Below are 6,165 nucleotides of genomic sequence, written 5' to 3' on the forward strand. Positions count from 1 at the left end.
TGCCGTTATAAACTTTAATCAAGGTTTACGGCAGAGATAATGTGGCCTTTGTGTTTAACGGCCGGCGGGGAAGCTTTGGAGAAATAGTTTTATTGTACATAATAAGGTGTTGATTATTTTGTGTCAATTCATTTTCTTGAAATGTTATAATGGGGCATGGTCAGTGACAGTAACAGACACTGGTAAAGGTCTGTAGGAATGTTTATCACAGTTCAAGTGTCTTTTTATGCTGGGTCTGAGGAGCTGGTGTATAAGTACTTCCAGTGAAGGTGACTGCTTATTCATTGTGCCTGTATCTATTAAAGAACGATTGAGTGTACTAAATGAAATACCCATCTGGAGAATGTGTTCAAAAACTAAAAAAAATCTGTTTTTAAGAACCCCTGTTGCCCAAGTTACTCTCAAAAATTGTGCACGTGTTTTTCTCCAATACTAAACATAATGCTGATAGAGAAAGTTGTACAGGTATGTATTATATATTTTTTTTACCAGAGTGCATCAGGTGGTATTTCATGTTTCGATTCACTTGTTTCACTTGTGTGGAGAGGTCAACAAATGAGCAGATCTTGCTCCAATATGCCAAACTTGAGTGGGCTATATTGGGCTGATCCATTAATGGGCTCTAGGACCCAACATTCAGATAACTATGTTGGGAATGCAGGTGGTTGGTGAGAGGACCTCATCAAGGAACCCCTGCCCGATCGACATCTGACTGATTTTTGGCCACCTTTACTCCATGTAGCACTAACAAAAAGAACTCCATGACTAGAGTGCTGGCCAGTGGTATAGGATCAACAAGTGGCAATGTTTAATAACTTGTGAAGGCCGCTTAATTTCGCCTGTCATGAATTTGCGGCGAATTTCCGCATTTCGCCGCCAGTGAATAAATTCGTGAATCTTCACCTGCATCCAAAATTTTGGACGCTTGTCTGAAAAGTCGCTCCCGTCAAAATCGCCACGCATCAACACTATTCGGATGCCCATTGACTTTAATGTCAGCGTCAAAATTGATGCAAGCGACTTTTCAGAAGCACGTTTTTTTTTTTAATGGGAGAAATTCGCCCATCACTGTTAATAATAGGGATGCACCGAATCCACTATTTTGGATTCAGCCGAACCCCCGAATCCTTTGTGAAGGATTCGGCTGAATACCGAACCGATTCCGAACCCTAATTTGCATATGTAAATTAGGGGTGGGAAGGGGAAAACATTTTTACTTCCTTGTTTTGTGACGAAAAGTCACGTGATTTTTATGCAAATAAGGATTCAGATTCGGTTAGTCCGGGCAGAATGATTCGGCCGAATCCGAATCCTGCTGAAAAAGGCCGAATCCCGAACCGAATCCTGGATTCGGTGCATCCCTATTTAAAAACACGTAAAACTACATAAAGAACAATTTAGATGTATACAGCCATTGCCTTGCCCAGGTAAGTACAAATGATAGTGAAAAGGCAGGTGTTTCTAGCATTTAGAATATATATGTAGAACATTTTCATTTATTTATATAGTGACATACTTCAAAAAACAAAATCAAGGGTTTGACAGTAATTTAACCAATAAGGCTTGCAGAATGAAACAGTGGTTATTAAAGGACCTTGCTCTGAAAAGCTTACAGTCTTACAGAGATAGGAATGATATGTTTCCTTTTCAGAACTGGCGGCATAGGCAGGTTATACGATCATATGATATAGGAAAATGTATGTTTACTGATTAGGATAAAATATATTTTTAATCACAGGAAGGAAGCTTTGCTGGGACCGGAATGCTTCTCCTGGGTCCACTCCTTCCAATGCTCCAGCAGCTCTCCCATAAAGAAACAGGGGGAGGAGGAAAGAAAAGAAACAGACAGATGTTCGTAGTTATACAAACATCTCATAAAAATGTGTTTCATTTTCCAGATCTGATAAACATACCCGCAGTTTGGACTACTCCTGTCACTCGTATTGAACGCTTATAAGACCATCTAAATGAATCACCCCATTAAATTGAGTCAACCCTTTCTGTGTAACTCTAGGGAGCTGCTGTAAATCTGCAAGGACGTGTATATGTTCTGATTGTCTTTATTTAGTGACAGCATTGTCAGCACTGTATATTACTTTGTAGAGAATATAACGCACTTAACTCAGCCACAGCAGTTGGGTTTTGCCAGATTAAAAGCTCTGGACATGTATAAAGCATACAGACGGGCCATTATATCCATGTGCTGTTTTTATTAAAGCAATCAAATCTGGTATATTCCTAAAGCATACACTGGGCTCTCAACCGAGGGTATCTATACTGTATACTATGAACAAATAAATACAAGTGGCAAAATTATGTATTCATGATACAGTTGTTTCCTGACAGTTGTTCCCTGACATAATGCATCGTTTTTGAAAAGCATTTGCAAAACATGGATAGAACCTCACCAGCTATATTATACATAGAGTGCAAGGCGCTTAGATTAAAGGGGAACTATTGCGAAAATGAAAATTTAATATAAGCTTCCTCATACTGAATAAAATGTTCTAAATACAATCAATCTGCATTGTTTCTGAAATAATCAAGTTTATATTGACTATTCCTCTCTCAGCATCTGTTTCTCTTCATTCTGTTTTCATGCAGCAGTTGGGTGTCAGATGAATGATCCAATATATTTTATAGAGGGGGCTTCCTTTCCTGGCAGATGTATTAGAGCTCAATCAAATAACGGATTCCAGTACAAACAAACAAAATCTAACAAAATAACTGCCTTTTGCACAAATCCTGCATGTAGAGAGACCTGGGGGCACATTTACTTAGGGTCAAATATCAAGGGTTAATTAGCCCTCAATATTCAACAGTCGAAGTTAAATCCTTCGACTTCGAATATCGAAGTCAAAGGATTTACCGAAATTCGTTCGATCGAACGATCAAAGGAAAAATCGTTCGATCGAACGATTAAATCCTTCAAATCGAACGATTCGAAGGATTTTAATCCATTGATCGAACGATTTTCCTTCGACCAAAAATTTGTTAGAAAGCCTATGGGGAGGTTCAGTAGGTTTTACTTGGTGAAGTAGGGGGTCGAAGTTTTTTTTAAAGAGGCAGTACTTTGACTATCGAATGGTCGAATAGTCGAACGATTTTTAGTTCGATTCAAAGTCGAAGTCGTAGTTGAAGGTCGAAGTAGCCAAAAAAATCATTCGAAATTCGAAGTTTTTTTATTATATTCCTTCACTCTAACTAAGTAAATGTGCCCCCTGATGTCTGATGATTATAATAGACTGAGCTCTAATACATCTTCGAGGCAAAAGGAGCCCCCCCTACAAAATATATTGGATCATTCATCTGACACCCAAATCCTGCATGAAGACAGAATGAAGAGAAACAAATGCTGAGAGAGGAATACTGAAGATAAACTTGATTATATCAGAAACAGTACAGAATATTTAATTGATTGTATCTAGAAAGTTTCTTGTTTCAGTATGCTGAAGCTAATGTCACATTTTCATTTTCGTGATAGTTCCCTTTTAAGTTGCACATTCATTTTTTGTTCTGTTTCCACCACTCCTGACTCTGGAGAAAATGAATTTAAACAATGATAAAACTGTAGTTGGACAAACACTGAAGAAGCACCAACTCACTAGCTGCTGTCTCATCTATTGTGTTGTACAGGGAAATCTCAGGCTGAGCAGATTCTACAGGTTATCAACCACTGTAGTAGTAATAATAATAATAAAGAGAAACTCATGCAAAAACTTAATGATTTATTTTATAGTTTAATTATCAGGGGTCGCATTACTCAACAGCATTTCAAACATGTCATTTGTACAAACTGAGGTAATTAAAATTTATAACGTACTTTGTGGGCAGCATATGAATCTTTAGTCTGCACTCGGCTGTCGCATAAACAGTGTAATTTCGGCTGCAATTCTCTCTTTATTGGTTCTCATTTGTGATTTAACAGCCATCAATGACTCCGCTGTAAAGAATAAATTAACCATCCGTAAACCCGATGATGACAGGGACAGTCAAAAATACTAAACTGCTTTCAGCAGATCACATTCACCACGCTGAGGTTAACCTGGCCTGTCTGTGTTCCCCATTCTTGGTCTCAAGAGGCTTCCAGAAAACAGCCCCATTTGTTACAGACATTTAACTGAGTGTAGCAACAAGTCTGAAGTGTGACGCTACAATTAACTGTGTGCATTCATGAAGATGAGAAAAATTAAACCTAATTGCACTTTAATGAACTTTACTGATTTTATAGTAATTACGGAGGAAGGAAAAAAGTCATTCCTATCAACTATTAATTCACATAATCAGTGGAAGATTATACACAGTTTTTTTGCTTAGTAGTCTGAGGCCCACAGTTGAAGAACAGCCCAAAAACAGGTCATTGACAACTCAACAGCACAATGGTCCACTGTGTGTTATAAATGCCAACTTTTGTATTTATTTGCAAGTTAAGTATTTTTTTTATATAACTGGGGCCCTTAAAGGGCATGTAAAGGCAAAAAATAAAATCCCATTTTTACTTTCTATAATGAAAAAGAAACCTATCTCCAATATACTTTAATTACAAAATGTGTACCTTAGAAACCTGACTGTATGCAGTGAAATTCTCCCTTCATTTACTGTTGTGGATAGGAATTGTCAGACGGTCCCTAACTGCTGAGCAGGGAAACAATCATACTTATGAACAGCAGGGGGAGCCCCCGCCTTACTTCCCAGCCATGCAGAACTCAAGCAGCTTTGTTTATGACAATCCCTAAGCAACCCAGACCACACTGAGCATGTGCACAGTCTTAGTCTTGCAAAGATGTTTAACAAAGTTACAAGATGGTGACCCCCTGTAGCCAACTTTGAAAGGGTAAATTATTTGTTTGATTAGGCTTGTGGTGCAGTAAGTTCATGTTTATATTTAGTATACAAAATACAGCATTTCTAGCCTTATTCTATTTTAGACTTTACATGCCCTTTAACTCAAACCACTTCTGTTAGCCAATGCCACTTCTTTAATCTATAGCTATACGGCAAATAAACCATGCCAGACCTTCCATTAGACTTTTTGGGGATGTTAAATACTTAATTGAGAAGGCCATCTCCTACAGACTTCATTTTAATCATATAATTTAAATGTTTTAAATTTGAATAATTATATATTTTTCCTTTTTCTCTGTAATAATAAAACAGTCGCTTGTATTTGACCCAAACTAAGATATAATTAATCCTTATTGGAAGCAAAACAATCCTATTGGGTTTATTTAAAGTTTACATGATTTTCTAGAAGCCTTAAGGTATGGAGATCAAAATTACAGACAAAGCTCTTATCCATAAAACCCCAGGTCTCGAGCATTATGGATAACAGATTCAATACCTGTACCACTAACACTTTCATAAGTAACAAGTAATTGTGGAACAACTATATATGTCATACAAGGCTGTGGTATATGACCTATAGCAGAGGAAGAGCCTAGTTTTGAGGAATCTCATTTAAATACTTAGCAGAAACAATGCTCAAGTTTATTAGGCCACAGCTACTACCTTTGATCTGCTAGTTGAGTTAGTTAGTTAGTTGAGTCTGTTTGACTGGTATAGGTTATTGGCTTGGGACAGACTTTCAACTGGGGGAATATATTGTCTCTGAATACAACATTAAAATTGTATTTCTTAAATACATTGACCAGACATGCCAGCGAGGGTTATATGTGCTGCTTAAATATAGTCCGTGGAATAGTATGCAATTTGAAATAATAATTATTTATTTGTTGTTACATGTCAATATGATTATTCTTGACGATCTAAATAATTTAAGCTGAGTTGCTAAATTCCCAGCAGAACCATACAGAGATATGTGGAAAGGCAGAAAAAAAGGGATACAATAAAAATGATTTAAAATCAAATAAAAGTTGCTTTTCTTTATTAGTTTAACTTGGTTTCTGAAAAACTGTCCTCAGTTGACTTACGTGTGTTCACCATCTTAGCCATGTAGCATTGCCATATAACAGTTCACGGTTTGAAATTCTCTTGTCAGATCCTGGGGACTGGCCTATATTGCATATTTGTGTTTCTGAGATCCATATTGGTCTGATTTCTTTCCCTTTAGCATGTGTGAACGATTAGATGGGGAGAGCAGATGTTTTGTTTCTTCTTTGGTTTAGTTTGGCCAAGACTTTAACATAATTGTCTGTGTGGGGGAAT

Source organism: Xenopus laevis, chromosome 3S (assembly GCF_017654675.1).
Source record: "Xenopus laevis strain J_2021 chromosome 3S, Xenopus_laevis_v10.1, whole genome shotgun sequence".
Classification (NCBI taxonomy): domain Eukaryota; kingdom Metazoa; phylum Chordata; class Amphibia; order Anura; family Pipidae; genus Xenopus; species Xenopus laevis.